The following is a 19,750-nucleotide window of genomic DNA, read 5'->3' as shown; positions in this document are numbered from 1 at the left end:
CCCTTTTTAATTTTCACCGTGCCCAGGTTTTTCATTTTCATGGAACGCTCTTACTTATGGTTTCATGACCATGCCCATCCGTCATTTTTACTCAGACGTTCCCTTATTCAAGTATACACTATGCCCGTTATTCTTTTGTTTTGTGAAGGCTTGTTTAGGGTCATGCCTTCGGGACCCGTGCGAAGCTTTTTAATGTCATGCAGCCAGGATGTGCACTATAGTTTAAGGTCATACAGCTGGACCATGGTGGTGATGAATGATAGCCTTTGGAGGCCATGGGGTGAGCATGGTGGTGATTATACTCACTTTTGGGAAATGGGAGATGTATAGTGGTGACCCACTGGTTGACGGCGAATATGGATGGTGGAATGGTTCGCCGTTTCGTGAGCATGAGTGGAACTCACTGTGGGGAATGATGGATGTTGGTAATGAAGTGAGTTGACTCACTAGGGAAGCAATGAAGGTGGTGTGTGCACACGATCGGGTCGGTTAGGGAAGGCGTGCATGAAGGTGCATGTAAAGGGCATATGCGTGTATGTGGGAGGCATATTTAAGGTCATGCCTCCTGGACTTGGGCAAAGCAGTTTAACGTCATGCGGTTAGGACGTGCACTACAGTTTATAAAGTCATATAGCTTGGACCGTTACGATATGGACTAAGGCTGAGTAGTTTAGGGTCCTGCAATATGCATCAAGGTTGAGCACTTTAACATCATGCAAATTGCACTGAGGCCGATTAGTATAGGGTCATGTAGTTTGTATTGAGGCTAAGCAGCTTAGGGTCATGAATTATGGACCGAGACTGAGCAGTTTACGATCATGCCATATAGATTGAGATTGAGCAGTATAGGGTCATGCAGTATGGACCGATGCTGAGCAGTTTAGGGTCATGCAGTTGGAAAGAGCCTAAGCAGTTTAGGGTGTTCTAGTATGCTCGAGGCAGATCATTTTAAGGTCATGCAGTATGGCCCTAGGTAGAGGAGTTTTGTGTCATGTAGTGTGGACCGAGGCTGAGCGGTTGAGGGTTACGGATCGAGGGTTTATGATCATGCAGTGTGGATCGAGGCTGAGCAGTTTAGGGTCATGCAGTATGGAATGAGGCTTAGTAATATAGAGTCATGTAGTATGGATCATGGCTGAGTAGTTTAAGGTCATGTAGTATCAACTGAGGCGAAGCTATTGGGCAATATGGATTGAGGCTATGAATTTTAGGATCTTGTAGTATGGACCGAGGCTGAGTAGTTTAGGGTCATGCAGTATGGACCGAGGCTGAGAAGTTTAGCATCATGCAGTATGGACCGAGGTTGAGTAGTTTAGGGTCTTGCTGTATGGACAGAGGCGGTGCAATTAAGGGTCTTGCAGCATGAACCGAGGCTGCGCATTTTAGGGTCATGCAATATGGATCGAGGCGGAGCAATTTAGGGTCATGCAATATGGAACGAGGCTGAGCAGTTTAGGGTCATGCAGTATGTACTGGGTCATGCAGTATGGACCGCGTTTGAGCAATTTAGTGTCATGCAGTACAAACCAAGGCCGAGCAGTATAGTTTCGTGTAGTGTGGATCGAAGATGAGGAGTTTAGGGTCATGCAGTATGGACCGAGACAGAGCAGTTTAGGGTCATGCAGTATGGACCGAGGCTGAGGTGTTTGGGGTCTTACAGTATGGACTGCGGCTGAGCAGTTTAGGTTCATGCAGTATTGACGGAAGCTGTGCAGTTTAGGGTCTTGCAGTATTGACCAAGATTCAGTAGTATAGTGTCATGCGATAAGGACCGAGGCTGAGCAATTGAGGGTCATTCAGTTTGGACCGAGGATGAGCATTTTAGGGTCATGCTATCTCGATCAAGGCTTAGAATTTTAAGGTCATGCAGTGTGAACTGAGGCTGAGATATTTAGGGTCATGCAATATGGACCGAGGCTGAGCAGTTTACGGTCGTGCCGTATGGACCGAAGCAGAGCAGTTTACGATCATGCAGTATGGACCAAGGTTGAGTTGTTTACGGTCATGCAGTATGGACCAAGGCTGAGCACTTTTGGGTCATGCAATATGGACCAAGGTTGAGCAGCTTAGGATCATGCAGTATGGATCGAGGTTGAGTACTTTAGGGTCAAGCAGTATGGACCGAGGCTAAGCACTTCATGGTCATCCGGTATGGATTAAGGCAGAGCATTCTAGGCTCATGAAGTACTGACCGTGGATGAGAACCTAAGGGTCATGCCAAATGGTACGAGGCTAAGCATTTTAGGGTCATGCAATATGGGCTGTGCATGAACAATTTAGGGTCATGCAAAATGGACTGAGGCTAAGTAGTTTAGGGTCATGCAGTATGTACAGAGGCTGAGCAGTTTAGGGCCATGCAGTGTGGAATGAGGCTCAGAGGTTTAGGGTCATGCAGTATGAGTCGAGGCTGAGCAGTTTAAAGTCATGCAGTATGGATCGAGGCAGAGCAGTTAAGGGTCATGCAGTATGGAACGAGGCTGAACAGTTTAGGGTCATGCAGTATAGACCGAGTCATGTTGTATGGACCGATGCTGAGCAGTTTAGGGTTATGTAGTATGAACCGAGGCTGAGCGAATTGAGATCATGCAGTATGGACCGAGGCTGAGTAGTTTACAGCCATGCAGTATGAATCGAGGCTCGGTAGTTTAGGGTCATGCTGTAAGGACTGAGGCTGAGTAGTTTAGTGTCATGCAGTATGTACCAAGGCTGAGCAGTTTAGGGTCTTGCAGTATGGATCGAGGCTAAGTAGTTTCGGTCATAATGTATGGACAGAGGCTGAGCAGTTTAGTGTCATGCAATATGGACTGAGGTTGAGCAGTTTACGTTCATGCAGTAAGGACCGAGGATGAGCAGTTTAGGGTCATGCAGTGTGGACCGAGGCTGACCAGTTTAGGGTCATGAAGTTTTGTCCGAGGCTGAGTAGTTTATGAGCATGTCGTATGGATCGAGGCAGAGCATTTTAGGGTCATGCAGTTGGGACCGAGGTTGACCAGTTTACGGTCATTCATTATGGACCAAGCCTGAGCATTTATGGACCAAGGCTGAACAATTTACTGTCAGGCAGTATGGACCGAGGCTGAGGCTGTGCAGTTTAGGGTCATGTAGTGATGACCGAGGCTGAGCAGTTTAGGGTCATGAGTTATTGATTGAGGCTAAGCAATTTAGGGTCATGCAGTATGCATCAAGGCTGAGCATTTTAGGGTCTTGTAATATGGACCTAGGTTGAGTAGTTTAGGTTCATGCAGTATGGACCGTGGGTGAGGAGTTTAGGACCATGCAGTATGGGCTGAGGCTGAGCAGTTAGGGTCATTCAGTATGGATCAAGGAAGAGCAGTTTAGGTTCATGTTGTCTAGACCAAGGCTGAGAAGTTTAGGGCGATGCAGTGTGGACCGAGGCTGAGATGTTTTGGTTCATGCAATATGGACCGAGGCTGAGCAGTTTAGGGTCATGCAGTATCGGTCGAGGCTGAGGAGTTTATCCTCATGCCGTGTGGACCAAGGGTTTGCAGTTTAGTGTCATGCATTATGGACCAAGGATAAGCAGTTAGGGTCATGCAGTATGGAGCGAGGATGAGCAGTTTAGGGTCATGCAGTTTGGACCGAGGCTCTTAGGTCATGCATTATGGATTGAGGGTGAGCAGTTTACGATCCGATCATGCATTTGGTCCGAGGCTGATCAGTTTATGGTCATGCCTTATGGACCGAGGCTGAGTAGTTTACGGTCATGCAGCATGATCAGAGGCTGAGCTGTTTAGGATCATGTAGTACGGACCGAGGCTGAGCACTTTAGGGTCATGCAGCATGGACCGAGTGTGAGCAGTTTAGGATCATGCAGTATGGACCGTGCTTGAGCAGTTGAGGGCAATGCAATTTGGACTAAGGCTGAGAACTTTATGGTCATGCGGTAAGGACCGAGGCTGAGTGGTCTAGGGTCATGGAATATAGGGTCATGCAGTATGGATCGTGGATGAGATGTTTACGGTCATGCCATATGGTAGGAGGCTGAGCAGGTTAGGGTCATGCAGTAGGGACTGTGCTTAAGCAGTTTACAGTCATGCAAGATGGACAGAAGCTGAGCAATTTAGGGTCATGCAGTATGGATCGTGGCTGAGCATTTAGGGGTCATGCGGTATGGACTGTGGCTGAGCATTTAGGGGTCATGCCGTATGGACTGAGCATTTAAGGGTCATGGGGTATGGATTGAGCATTTAGGGGTCATGCGGTATGGACTGAGCATTTAGGGGTCATGCGGTATGAACTGAGCATTTAAGGGTCATGCAGTATGGACCAAGGCTAAGAAGTTTAGGGCCTTGTAGTATGGACCGAGGGCAAGGAGTTCATGGCCATGTAGTGTGGACCGCAGCTTAGTAGTTCAGGGTCACGCATTATGGGCCAAGGCTGAGAAGTTTAGGGTCATGCGGTATAAATCGCGGCTGAGTAGTTTTGGGTCATGCTGTATGGACCAAGGTTGAGCAGTTTAGGGTCTTGCAGTATGGACCTAAGCTGAATAGTTTAGGGTCATGCACTATGGACCGAGGCTGAGCAGTTTAGGGTCATGCACTAAGGAACAAGGCTGAGCAATTTGTGGCCATGTAGTGTGGGCCGAGGCTTAGCAGTTTAGGGTCATGCATTATGAACCGAGGCTTAAAGGTTTAGGGGCATACAGTATAAATCGAGGCTGAACAGTATTGTCTCTTACAGTGTGTACCAGGGCTAAAATGTTTAGGGACTTGTAGTATGGAGCGAGGCTGAGCACTTTGTTGTCATGCAGTATGGGTCGAGGATGAGCAGTCTAGGGTCATGCTGTATGGACCGAGAATGCGCAGTTTACGGTCATGCCGTATGGTACGAGGCTGAGCCGATTAAGGGTCATGTAGTATGGACCGAGCCTAAGCAGCTTAGAGTCATGCATGATGAACCGAGGCTGAGCTGTTTAGGGTCATGTAGTATGGAGCGAGGTTGAGCAGTTTAGGGTTATGCAGTATGGACCAACGCTGAGCAGTTTAGGGTCTTGCAGTGTGGACCCAGGTTGAGTATTTTAGGGTCATGCAGTATGGATCGAGGCTGAGCAATATAGGGTCATGCAGTATGGAACGAGGCTGAGAGGTTTAGGGTCTTGCATTTTGGATCGAGGTTGAGCAGTAGAGGGTTATGCAGTATAAATCGAGGATGAGCAGTTTAGGGTCATGTAGTCTTGACTGAAGCTGACTAATTTAGGGTCAGGCAGCATGGACCGAGGTTGAGCAATTTAGGGTCATGTCCTATGGATCGAGCCTGAGCAGTTTAGGGTCATGCAGTATCGACTGAGGGTGAGCCGTTTAGGGTCATGTAGTATGGACAGAGGCTGAGCTCTTTAGGGTCATGCAGTATGGATCGAGGATCAGCACTTTAGGGTCATGCAGTATCGACAGAGGTTGTGCACTTTAGGATCATGTTTTATGGATCGAGGATGAGCAGTTTACGGTCATGACGTACGGTATGAGGCTTAGCAGTTTGATGGGCATGTAGTATGGGCCAAGCCTGAACAGTTTAGGGTCACGCAAGATGGATTGAGGCTGTGCAGTTTAGGGTCATGCAGAATGGACCTAGGCTGAGCAGTTTATGGTCTTGCAACATGGACCGATGCCATGCAGTTTAAGGTCCTTCAGTACGAACCAAGGCTGAGCAGTTTAGGGGCATGCAACATGGGCCGAGGTTGAGCAGTTTAAGGTCATGAAATATGGACCAAGTTGGAGCAGTTTAGGGTCATGCAGTATGGACCGAGGCTGAGCACTATATGATCATGCGGTATGGACTGATGCTGAGCGGTCTAGGGTCTTGCAAAATAGTGTCACGCAGTATGGACCGTGGATGAGAAGTTTACGGTCATGCCATATGGTATGAGGCTGAGGAGTTTAGGGGCATGCAGTATGGACTGTGCTAAAGCTGCTTAGGGTAATGCAAGATGGACTGAGCCTGAGCAGTTTAGGGTCATGCAGTATGGACCGAGGCTGGGCATTTTACGGTCATGCAGTATACAAGGCTGAGCAGTTTAGGGTCATGCAGTATGGACCGAGGCTGAGTAGTTTAAGGTCATGCAGTATGGACCGAGGCAGAGCAGTTCATGGGCAGTCGAGGCTTAGCTGTTTAGGGTCATGCATTATGGACCGAGGCCGAGCGGTTTATGGTCATGCAGTATAAATCGAGGCTGAATAGTTTCGGTTTATGCAGTCTGGATAGAGACTAAACAGTTTATGGTCATGCAGTATGGACAGAGGTTGACCAGTTTAGGGTCAGGCAGTATAGATAAGCTTGAGCAGTTTAGGGTCGCATAATATGGTTCTAGGCTGACAAGTTTAGTGTCATGCAGTTTTGTCCGAGGCTGAGCAGTTTACGGTCATGTCGTATGTATTGAAGCTGAGCAGTTTCGGGTCATGCAGCATAGACCGAGGCCGAGCTGTTTAGGGTCATGTAGTATGGACCGAGGCTGAGCACTTCAGGGTCATGCAGTTTTGTCGGAGGCTGAGTAGTTTACGGTCATGCCGTAAGGAGGGAGGCTGAGAAGTTTAGGGTCATGTAGTATTGACCGAGGCTGAGTTGTTTAGGGTCATGCCGTATGGATTGAGGCTAACCACTTTAGGGTCATGCAATATGGACCGAGGCTAAGAACTTTAGGGTCATGCTGTATGGACCGAGCTTGAGCAGTTTAGGGTCATGCATTGTGGATCGAGGCTAAGCACTTTATGGTCATGCAGTATGCATCGAGGATGAGAGGTCAAGGGTCGTGCAGTATGGACCGAGGATGAGCAGTTTAGATTAAGCACTTTATGATCATGCGGTATGGGCCAAGGATGAGCAGTTTACGGTCATGTCGTATGGTACGAGGCTGAGCAGTTTGAGGGTCATGTAGTATGGATCGATCCTGAGGAGTTTAGGGTCATTCAAGATGAACCAAGGCTGAGCAGTTTAGGGTCATGCAATATGGACCAAGGCTGAGCAGTTTAGGGTCATCCTATCTAGATCGAGACAGAGAAGTTTAGTGTCATGCAGTGCAGACCGACGCTGAGATGTTTAGGGTCATGTAGTGGACAGAGCCTAAGCAGTTTAGGGTCATGCACGTGGGATCGAGGATTAGTAGCTTAGGGTCATGTAGTATGGACCGAGGCTATGCAGTTTAGGGTCATGCAATATGGGCCGAGGCTGAGTAGTTTTGAGTCTTGCAGTATTGACCGAGGATGTGCAGTTTAGGGTCACTCAGTATGGACTGAGGTGGAGTAGTTTAGGGTCATGAAGTATGAACCAAGGTTGAGCAGTTTAGGGTCATGCAGTATGGACCGAGGCTGAAAAGTTTATGGTCTTGCAGTATGGACCAAGTGTGAGCAGTTCATGACCATGTGGTGGGGAACGAAGCTTAGCAGTTCAAGGTCATGCATTATGGGCCGAGGCTTAGTAGTTTAGGGTCTTGCAGTATGGACTGAGGCTGACAAGTTTAGGGTCCTGCAATTTTTTCTGAGGTTGAGCAGTACACGGTCATGCCGTTTGGATCGAAGCTGAGCGGGGCTACGCACTTTAGGGTCATGCATTATGGACTGAGGCAGAGCAGTTTGGGGTCGTGTAGTATGGGACTAGGCTGAGTAGTTTAGGGTCATGCAACAAAACCTGGCACTGAGTAGTTTAGGGTCTTGCAGTATGGATAGAGGGTGAGCAGTTCATGGCCATGTAGTGTGGACCGAAGCTTATCTATTCAGAGTCATGCATTATGGGCCGAGGCCTAGCAGTTTAGGGTCATACAGTATAAATCAAGGCTGAGCTGTTTAGGGTCATGCTGTATGGACCGAGGCTAAGCAGTTTAGGGTCTTGCAGTTTGGACTTAGGCTGAGTAGTTTAGGTCATGCAGTAAGGATAGAGGCTGAGTCGTTTAGGGTCAGGCAATATGGAACGAGGCAGAGCAGTGCATGGCCATGTAGTGTGGGTTGAGGCTTCGCAGTTTAGGTTCATGCATTATGGACCGAGGTTGAGCGGTTCAGGGTCATGCCGTATAAATCGAGGCTGAGAAGTTTCGACACATGCAGTCTGGACCGAGGCTGGATAGTTTAGGGTCATGCAGTATGGACTGAGGTTGACCAGTTTAGGGTCATGCTATATAAATCGAGCTCGAGCAATTTAGGGTCATGCAGTATGGATCTAGGCTGACAGATTTAATGTCACGCAGGTTTGTTTGAGGCTGAGCTATTTAAGGTCATGTAGTACGGACCAAGGCTGAGCTCGGTATGTACCGAGGCTGAGCAGTTTAGGGTCATGCAGTATGGACCAAGCTTGAGCAATTTAGGGTCATGCAGTATGGACCGAAGCTGAGAACTTTATGGTCATGCAGTATGGATCGAGGATGAGCGGTCTAGGGTCATGCAGTATGGACCAAGTATGAGTAGTTTACGGTCATGTCATATGTTACGAGGCTAAGCAGTTTAAGGGTCATGTAGTATGAACCGAGCCTGAGTAGTTTAGGGTCTTGTAAGATGGAGGAAGAGCAGTTTATGGTCATTCGGTATGGTTAGAGGTTGAGAAATTTAGGGTCATGCAATATGGACTGAAGCGGAGCAGTTCAGGGTCTTACAGTATGGACATAGGCTGAGTAGTTTAGGGTCATGCAGTATGGACCGAGGCTGAGCAGTTTAAGGTCATGTAGTATGGAACGAGTCTGAGCAGTTTAGGGTCTTGCATTATGGATCGAGGCTGAGAAGTTTATGATCATGCAGTATAAATTGAGGCTGAGCTGTTTAAGGTCATGCAGTTGGACCGCGGCTGAATAGTTTAAGGTCATGCAGTGTGGACCGAGGTTGAGCAGTTCTTACTCATGCACTATGGATCGCGCTTGAGAAGTTTAGGGTCAGGCAATATGGACCGAGGTTGACGTGTTTAGGGTGATGCAGTTTTGTACAAGGTTGAGCAGTTTACCGTCATGCCGTATGGACTGAGGCTGAGCAGTTTAGTGTCATGCAGTATGGACCAAGGCTGAGCACTTTCGGATAATTCTGTATGGACCGAGGATGAGCACTTTAGGATAATTCTGTATGGACCGAGGATGAGAAGTTACCTTCAAGCCATATGGTACGAGCTTGAGAAGTTTAAGGGTCCTGTAGTATGGACCGAGCCTGAGCAGTTTAGGGTCAGGCAAGATGGATCCAAGCTGAGCAGTTTCGAGTCATGCAGTATGGACCGAGGCTGAGCAGTTTAGGGTCTTGCAATATGGACCGACCCTGAGTAGCTTAGGGTCATGCAGTATGGACCCAGGCTGAGCACTTTAGGATCATTATGTATGGACCGAGGATAAGCAGTTTACGGTCATGCCATATGGTACGAGCTTGAGCAGTTTAAGGGTCAGGTAGTATGGATCGAGCCAGTGCAGTTTAGGGTCATGCAAGATGTATCCAGGCTGTGTAGTTTAGGGTCATGCAGTATGGACGGGGGCTGAGCAGTTTAGGGTCTTACAATATGGACCGAGCCTAAGTAGCTTAGGGTCATGTAGTATGGTTCGAGGCTGAACAGTTTCTTGTCATGTTGTATGGATCGAGGCTGAGAAGTTAAGGGTCATGTAGTGTTGATCGAGAATGAGACGTTTAGGGTCACGCAGTATGAACCGAGGCTGAGCAGTTTAGGGTGTTGCAGTATGGACCGAGGCGGAGCAATTTAGGATCATGCGATATGGACCGAGGATGAGAAATTTAGGGCCCTGCAGTATCGATCGAGGCTGAGCACATTAGCGTCATACAATATGCACCGAGGCTGATAAGTTTAGGGTCATGTAGTTTTTACTGAGGCTGAGTAATTTAGGGTCATGCATTATGGGCCGAAGCTGAGCAGTTTAGGATCATGTCGTATAAACGGAGGCTGAGAAGTTTAAGGTCATGTTGTCTGGACCGATGCCGACCAGTTTAGGGTCATGTAGTTGGAAAGAGCCTGAGCAATTTAGGATTTTCCAGTATGCACCGAGGCTAAGCATTTTAAGGTCATGTAGTATGGCCCGAGGCTGAGCAGTTTTGGGTCATGTAGTGTGGATCGAGGATGAGCAGTTTAGGGCCATACAGTATGGACCGAGGCTGAGCAGTTTAGGGTTACGGACCGAGGCTTTAAGATGCCGCAATTCCTCCCTATGAAACAAAAAACTGGGAGCATCTTCGATAAACTCAGTTTTATCTTCGAGTGGCGTGAGGGCGGAAAGGTCCTAGGTTATGAGAAGCGTCCCATTCAAGATTTGAACGCGCAGCGGTCCTCATAATAAACTATTTGTGAGTGCTTCTCAAGGAGGGAGTTCTAAAGTGACAGTTTCTCCTCTAGCAGGGGGAAAGAAAAGGAAAGGCTCCACCCCTACCTGAACTTGTGCACTGGCTCCAGTTAGTGAATGTACTCGAGGACATAGGGGCATCAAACTTCCTGTGATCTCAGAACTAGGAGGTAGTTCTTCTTCCTTTGATCATTAGCAACTCCCCCAGTGTCACCTTCTGTGCTTTCTCCACCATCTTCTGTCTCTCCTGAATTGTTTTCTTCTTCTTCAGAGACTGAAGCAAATGACTCCGGCCCTTTTGAGCCCAATGTTATTGCTTTAGACCAGGAGGTGACTCTGGATCTCAGGGAGGTACCCCTAAATCCAAGGATAATTCTTGAGCAGAGCCATCTCCGATGGAGACTAAAAAGGTTGAAGGCCCCGAAGCAACTGCTCCAGGAAAGGAATATGATGTTAATGTGGCCTCTGCGTCTCAGGGGTTTAATGCCCTGACCGAGTCAGGGGCTATGATTCATGAAGAAGGGCTTGTAGTTAATGATGTCCCTGAGTACTAAGAGGCTGATGCCCCTGAAGGCCTAGATCGTGAAGATGAAGGAGTTAAGATTTTTGTGGCCAAGATTTTGGCTGTTGAGGGTGCAAGCCAGATGGAAGGAACCATGGCTGAAGCTGAATCAGTGATTGGCGAAAGGCCAAAGGGCAGAGGCAGTTCCTGAACTTGCCAAAGCTAACATGGCAGTTTCGGTGGGTGAGAAGCAAGGGGAACAAGTTTCTTCGGAACCTGCTGGGACAGAAGTGGAGGGCTCCATAGGCGAGGGTCAAGGCAGTGAGGCAGGTATTGAAGAATCCATATAGGTTGATGTTAGGTGCCTCGATCTCACCATTCGGATCTAGATGATCTGGTGGCAACTATCTCGAGTTTTTAATGAATCCGAGATTTGAGATCGCTCTCTTAGAATCTTGCTCATGAGCAAGGGCAGATACACCAACCGATAAGAGAGGAATTTAAGGTGGGTTCAGAACTTACTCGGGCTGGCTCACGTGGGAACCCTCTTAGGTCACGAAGAAATCCACCCAGCTGCTTTAGCTGGTTCGGAATCGCCTCCCTTGACCTGCAATCCTCTTGTTTTCTGCACAATACTTATATGATTAATTTGTAAGACAAGTGAGTCAAAGAGACCCACCCTTGAGCGGAAGGTTCAAATACAGATGGAAAAGGGAAGAAAACTTGACGACGAGGCAAGACTAACATGACAGCCGAGAAGTTATCAACTCGGAGTGGTAGCAAGACCGGCATGGTTCTCAAGACCAGCACAGTGGCAATACTACTCGAAATTGAGACCGATATGGTGGTGCTCGGCTAAGTTTACCCTCAGTCAAGTGAGAAGAGAAAAGATAGTGAAAAGAAGACACGAGACAGCAAAGAGATGGGGTCCCGACGACGCTAGGCATTGCCACTCACGATTGTGGAGTAGCAGTGTCGTGGCCCTTGGGCGGCGCGCGACACTACTGGTCATGGTTAGAGAGTGAGAAATGAACTACGGGAGGTGCTAGGCATCACCATTGGCAACATAAGGAGACAACAGGCCCCCACGTGGGTGGCAATAGTCTCTAATGAAACATGTGGCGATAGTCATTTGTGAAGCGCATGACGGTAATTCTCACGAGGCTCACGGTGATATGCATGGGGCGAGAGAAGGACGCGATAAGCACCGAACACCTGGAGGAAGCTCATGGACAGTGATAGACATTGTCGAAACCTCTAGCGAGCAGAGATGAGTGTCACCGTCTATGATAGACACGCAATAGGGGAGGACCCTTGCAGGTGGCAACAAGTTTCGCCATCTGGGTTCTTCACTGAGACATCGAAGCCACGTCTGTGGGCGGCGATGAGAAGCATCGTCTACAAGCCTCATTGAGAGAGAGAAATAAATGAACGGAAGGGGAAGGAGACTCGCACATGGTGCTGCCATCGTCATGCGTGACCTGTGAGACTTCAGGGGAGGCAAGCACGGCACTGCTACAGTCGTGTATGACCTCCATAAGGAACTCAGACAGAGACGAGGGAGAAGAAAGAGGAAAGAAGAAAATAAAAAGAAGAGTGAGAATGTTTACCTCGAACCTAAGGGAAACAGTCAAAAGTTCCTCTCACCTTACCCTCTCTTTCAAACGTGACCTAGCAATGAGAAGAAAGAGAAACTGTATTACGTAAAAACTCTCTTTTGTGAAAGGTTGAGTCCTTTAGTGCGTACAATGATGGACTGTATATATAGTATTTGCCTCAAACATGGGTGGATGATCAAAAGTAACTCTAATTGCTAGAAATTAAGATTAATTTGAATTAAAAGAAATTAGAAAATAAGGTGCAAAAATGACAGATTTGCCTCTTCCTAACAATTCATGGAATTTCAGAACAATCCTTGTGCTTTCCTAGACCTTGTGTGATCTTGCATGGATGATCCGGGGTCGCTCTGATGCCCAGTTGATCGTAAGATGATTGTTTTCTTATAGGGCTCGACATGACGATCAATTTGATACCAACTTCAAGCAATGGATCGTGTTTTTAGTGCTCGATCATGTGACTTTAAATTTGAATAGATCTTGAAACTTTGGATTGATAGTGTACTCGGTCCTTGATGTTTTCGGTGATATCTTCTCTGAATTACACTGAACATGCCGTTACGATCGCAGGGCAACAAACGTAGCTCAATTCTATGCTCGAACGAGGATATTGGAACTTTGGAATTTTGGCCGAAATCTGGAATGCAGTCACTTCGTCTGCAAGACCCAATCGTTCATCACGTATGGGGTTCAAGTCAGTGATAGCCCGAGACCTTACGCACACGATGGAATTGGTCTTGTGTCGATCGAGCTAGTGAGGGATGTGATTTGGCCGCTCGTGCAAGGCACAATGCTTTAAAAATTCCTGTACATTCTTCACGGATCAGCGACTTCTCTCTAGCTTTTCTTTTTTCTCGGGTATCGTCACGGGCATGCCACATATCGAATCACTCGTCTTGACTAGACGAACATGCTCACCAAACTTGAGCATGATCTGACTTTGAACGAGCGAGATATGATCATCGAAAGTCACTATTCGTGACTTCCCCTTCCATGGCATGGGGTTGCAGAGTGGCCGCACGGTAATAGCGTGTGGCCCCTTCTGTTTCACTCTTTTGCCTATAACATTTTCCTGGAGTGTCCGTTCTAGCTGAAATTTGACCCCTAGGGGTTTTCAACCGTGCTGGATCCAATGGTAGTGGTCCCATAATAATTTGAGACACCAAAAATATAGCTCTAGTTATAGGGGTCGAGGTGTTAGAGGTCGATTCTGTCGTTGTTTCTCAGTCTGCAGTACCTTAAATATGTCAGAATGTGACGAAACTTGGTAGGTGACTTTTGAGAGACCTCATGAAGACCTTGGTCAATTCTAGGGCTATTTTGAGACTACAGGAATTTCCACTATTTGCTAGGCTTTATTGAGTGGGGGCCTCATGTTGATGAAAAATATCTTCCAATAGCATGCCCGCCGAATGTTGTGCTTCAAGAGAATCATGAAGTGCAATTATTTGAGAAGTTTGAGGGATCTTGTTGAAGTCCTCACCCTCAAGGGACTATTTGCGATTCTGAAGCATGAGGCTTTTGTAAGGGCCTCCTCGGACAGAATCAAGCCTTTTTCGAAGGCTAAATAATATGAATTGATAGGTTCACTGCTACGCCAGGTTTGAATTTTACGCTCAGGGTATCTCTGTAGGTCCCGTCTAGTGGGGTCCAGTTGGGGGCTTCTTATCCATCCCGAAAGTCTGGTCTCATGTAGACTAAAGGATTTTGACGCGACATACCTTGAAGCCTATGGTAGGTTAAACCCTGAATTTTTCACTTTCTTACCTTTGTGATGGTCCTTAGAATTTTTGGAGGGATCTTTTGGTCATCGTCCTCACCCACAAGGACTCTTGTTGTTGTTGAACTGGGGAGATCTTATGCGGCTCTTACTCCCTGATGAGCCATGTTGTTGTGATTGTTGGGAGGCCGTATTCGGCTGTCACTTCCTGATGAGCCATGTTGTTGTGATTGTTGGGATATCTTATTCCCTGATGAGCCATGTTGTTGAACTACAGGGGATCATATGTGGCTCTCACTCCCTAGAGAGCCATCATGAAGTGTGAGATATCATATGCGGCTCTCACTCCCAAGCAAGCCATCTGGTGTTGCGATTAGATGCTGGTTTTTGAGGATTTTGGGCAGACCTCAACAACCAGGATTGTTACTGTTTGAAAATCGAATGTCGGCTGAGGCGGTGGTCGTGCGTCAGCCTGTCTTGTCGGTCCAAGTGCCCTTTTGAGAGTTTTCACTTGAACAGGGGAAGTGGCAACGTGAAGACAGTTTTCACCAACTTCTATTATTTTTGGGCTCTTTTACCCATGACCTCACCGTCATGTGCACCCTTTCCATCCGGTTTTGCTCATGACGCCCTTTTAGTTTCACAGTGCCTGGATTGTGTCTTTCATGGAACTCTCTTACTCATGGTTTCATGACCATGCCCATCCGTCATTTTTACTTATAGCATTCCCTTGTCCTGGTGTACACCATGCCCATTTTTCCATGTGAAGGCGTATTTAGAGTGGTGCCTTCGAGACCTGTGCGAAGCCGTTTAATGTCATGTGGCCAGGATGTGCACTATAGTTTAGGGTCATACAGCGATAGTAGTGGTAATGAATGGTAGTTTGTGGAGGCCATAGAGTGAACTTGGTGATGACTTTGACCCACTAGAGAAGATGGCATGAAGTTGCCTTGTGAAGAGTTGATGATGAATGGACGGTGGGTGAACAATGGTGACCCACTAGCTGACGGCGAGTATGGCTTGCAGAAGGGTTCACCATTTGGTGAGCATGGGTCAGACTCACTGATGGAAAAGATGGTAATGATGGTGAAGGTAGTGCACGCACACGAATGGGCCGGCTAGGGAAGGCATGCATGAACATGCACGTAAAGGGCGTATGCATGTATGTAGACTCACTGGGGAGAAAATGGAGGTGGTGTGCACACACAAACGGGTCAGTTAGGGAGGACGTGTGTGAAGATGCATGTAAAGGGCATGTGCACGTATGTGGGGGTGTCTTTAAGGTCATGCCTCCTAGACCTAGGCAAAGAAGTTTAAAGTCATGCGGCCAAGATGTGCACTATGGTTTAAGGTCATATAGCTTGGATAGTGGTTATGCAGTCTAAAGTCATGCAACGAGGACCATGTAGTTTAAGATCGTGCAATTAGACCTCCACTGCAGTTTAAGGTCATATAGTTTGAACCATGGATGTGCAGTTTAAGGTCATGCAGCATGGACCAAGGCTGTGCAGTTTAAGGTCATGCAACACGGACCAGGGCTATGCAGCTGAAGGTCATGCAGCATGGACCAGGGTTGTACAGTTTAAGGTCATGTAGCACGGACCAGTGTGTTGATCGTCATGTAGGTAAAGCTACATGGGGGATGGGTTGTGGATAGCAATCTGACTCCTTGGGGATAAGGATAATTAAGGCTATACATGAGCAAAGAGGTTAAGATAGAGATGGCGAGACTAGAGAAGTGGCAGACAGACATGACTTCACTGGGGATTAGAAGGTCCAATGTGACCTCTCATGGATAATGAGCAATGGCATATATGTGATTCTGCTGAGGATGACAAGCCAGAGCACAGACGAACCTCTTGAGGGTTGAGAGGATAAGAATGGCCCTAAACTCCCTAGGGATAGTGGGTCATAATAAGATGTGACTTTCACTGGGATGTTGGTGTGAAACAAACCCATTAGGGGTTAAAGGGGTAGGTATGACTCTTGGGATGTTGATGAATTAGCGAGGAGGTGGTCTATCTCTCGGTTGGAGTTGTGTGTATGGACCATTTGTCGTGCTGTGCGTTACAGTTTTAGGTTCATGACTATGCAGTTTAAAGTCGTGCGGCTATGTAGTTTAAAGTCGTATAACTCGGACCATGGCTATGCAGTTTAAAGTCGTGCGGCTAGGACCATGCAGTTTAGGGTTGTGCAACTAGACCTTCGCTACAGTTTAAGGTCGTATAGTTTGGACCACAGTGCTAAGCCTTTTAACGTCAAGTGGCCAGGATGTGCTCTATGGTATAAGGTCACACAATCGGACCATGGTTGTGCAATTTTGAGTCGTGCAATGAGAACTATATAGTTTAAGGTCATGCAGCACGGATAGTGGTCGTATAGTTTTGAATCATGAGACAAGGACTATGCAGTTTAAGGTCATGCAACTTGACCACCACTACAGTTTAAGGTCATATAGTTTGGACCATGCAGTTTAGGGTCTTGCATGAGAAGGTGGACGGTGGAACATGGAGCAAGGTTTTCCTGGTGGCGGTGATGTACTTATGTCGGGGAAAGGCAATGCCGGTAGGGGAAAGAACAGGGACAGACGGGGTTTTCCGGCTGTCGTGGAGTGTTCCCGGCTAAACCCGAAGGGTTACAAAGGAGATGAAAGGTCATGAGAAGGTGGATGGTCGCTGCGGGAAGGTAGTTGGGGAAACTGAGGAAGCACAAGGGTTAGTGCCCTCTAGGAATTGGGGATGGTGGGAACCAAGGTACAATAAGGGCATGTGCAACATTAAGTCGTATGCGGCACTGCCTTCGCATGTCTCTAGGCCACGTATGACGAGAGCCACATTTAGGAGAACGCTGGTTGCGACGATGGTCTCGTGCAGCTTTGGCTTTCCCATGGTGATGGTAGAATACAGCATTGTGTTGCACACGGCAATGGCTGCGAATGGTGTTGAGTCACGCGCGGTGATGATCATGGACGACGATGTCTCGTGGGGGCCAAGAGTGATGGCAAACGAGAAGGATGTGCCGCCGCGGTTTGTTGAAAGCCAAATCCTCCAGCTCAACCGTGAGGTCCATGTTGTTTCATCATGGGCCGGTCCCTTGGAAACTATCCATGCCTCTTCAGATGAAAGCTGACTTGGAAGTGGTTGGCTCCTTCTTTTGGCCTGTAATCATCCTCTTTGGTAGCACTGAAGCTAGCTTCTCCAAGTGGTTTTTCTTCTTCTTCATGACGAGAGAATCTCTTTGGTGGGTTTGCTTCTTCTTCATGAGGAAGACATTTCTTTCGTGGGTTTGCTTCTTCTTCATGAGGAGAGTGTTGCTTTTTGGCCTGTAGCCGTCTTCTTATCCTCAAATGCAAGAGCGTTGTAACTTCCCTAGTAATGGGCTTTTGATTGTAACTTGTAACTCTTTTTAATGCAATGAAAGAAATGAGATTCTTTTGAACTGGCTTAATGTTCTTCTTTCCATTTCCTTCTTTACCTTACTGCGTACACCACATTTTGGGGATACATCAAGGATAGTACTTCTTTAAGTATCGGCCATTGATAGGGGCATTGCCTCTCCTCCATCCGAGTTTGTCAGTACATAGGCCCCATTTGGTGTGACCTTTTTACTATGAATGGACCTTCCCACTTGGGCTCGCATTTTCCTTTGCGACGCCCATTCATGATAATTGGTCTCTTGATCGCTAAGACTAGATCGCCTTGAGCAAATGAGTGAACCTTGACAGACTTGTCAAAGGCTCTCTTCATTATTCCTTAATTGAGCTCGAGGTTCTGCTGGGCCTCTAGCATCTTTTCGTCAAGGGCATCCAGCTCTTAGTAACGGAGCTTGACCCTCTCCTCTTCAGTCTGTCCTTGATGTATAGCGACATGGAGTGAGAGTATTTGAACCTCAAGGGGTAAGACCGCCTCACCTCCATACACCAGGGAATAAAGAGTGGAGTTTGTAGCATTCCGAGTGGTGGTGCAATAAGCCCACAGAGCATTAGGCAGATTCTCGTGCCAATTCTTCTTTGACTTCGAAACTGACTTCTGAAGCACCCCGCACAGAGTTTTGTTCAATGCCTTAGCCAAACCGTTGACTCGAAGCTAGCACATAGTCGAGTACTTCCACTCGAAGCTGAACTAGTTGGCTAGGCGATCAACAAGATGGCTTCTGAACTGGGGGCCATTATCAGAGATAATCCGGTCCGGAACTCCGAATTGGTAGATGATGTGATGACGCATGAAGTTGGCCACCACAATCCCTGAAACCTGCTTGAGAGGGATCGCTTTAGCCCACTTAGAAAAGTAGTTTTTCACTGTCAGAATGATGGCATGACCCAAGGCGAAAGCGGGATCGATGGGTCCTACATTGTCCATACCTCACTAGGAAGAGGGTCACAATGTCACTATAGGGTGGAGACGACCCGAGGGTTGATGAATAAGGCTTGAGTGGATCTGGCACACCTGACATCTTTTGGCATAGTTTGGAGCATCACTCACCATGGAAGGCCACTAATAGCCGAGTCTGTGTATGCGTTCGTAGAGCTTAGGGTCGGATTGATGCATCCCGTAGATACCCGAGTGCACTTCTTCGAGTACTTTGCTTGCCTCCTGTGTATCGATGCATCTGAGGAGAATTCTATCAAATGATCGATGAAAGAGGACATATCCATCGAGAAGGGTGTACTTAGTGGACATTCGTCGTATGCCGTTGCATTCCGCCAGATCCTAAGGTAGCCTTCCATGCTTTATGAAGTCCATGATAGGCTTTCTCCAGCCCTCTACTTGTTCAACCTCCGCACACATTGGGTTGAAGAATTCAGGCTGCTACTCCTTGACCTTGGATTCTTTTCCTTGGGACATTTCTTGCTCTGCCTCAATGACATCCTTAGCTGCGAGGAGTGCCCCGAATGGGTAAGGCGGGCATTCAAGGAAGACATCCATCTCATCATCTACATCGACTTGGTTACCCAGACTGGAGTGGGCCCTGATGAAGACAATTGAATGGTGGCGCCGAGCATTCAGAGTGCATCAGCCTGTGACTTTAGCCTTCTAAGGATATGACTCAAGGAGAAATCGTCATCGTCCAACTCAGCGATTTAGGGCCCAAGTCATATAGGTGTGCAGGTCCTGTTTTGAGCACTCAAACATGTGCTCCTTTTTTTAGTGTGTTGTGCAGCAAGTTTTGAGCACATGTTTTGAGTGCTCAAAACATAAAGCACTCATGTTTTGAGTACTCGTAGAACACTCGAAACAGCAACATGTTTTGAAGACTCAAAACATGTTTTGAGCACTCATAGAGCACTCAAAACATATTTTTTGAGTGCTCAAAATATATGCTTGAGTTTCGAGCGCTCTATGTTTTGAGTCCTCAAAACTGAGTTTTGAACAGTTAAAACTCAAAACTCATGTTTTGAGTACTCAAAATTCAAAATATTTTGAGTCCTCAAATTTCAATGACTACTAAAAACTCATAGAGTACTCATAAACTCATTTAGTACTCATAAACGCATTGAGTTTTTCATCAATGACCTTATGTTTGACTTCTTCTTTTAAATAAAAGAGGAATTTTTCTTTTGTCGATATTTTATTTTTTAATATTATTTATTTCATGGACTTTTGGTGTATCAATAAAGTCAAATTTTACTTCATGGCCTTCAATGTCTGCTT

The sequence above is a fragment of the Amborella trichopoda genome, chromosome 2 (genome assembly GCF_054954075.1).
Source record: "Amborella trichopoda isolate Santa Cruz 75 chromosome 2, AtrichopodaSantaCruz75HAP2 v2.0, whole genome shotgun sequence".
NCBI classification, from domain to species: Eukaryota; Viridiplantae; Streptophyta; class Magnoliopsida; order Amborellales; family Amborellaceae; genus Amborella; species Amborella trichopoda.
Note: the sequence above shows the minus strand (reverse complement) of the source record.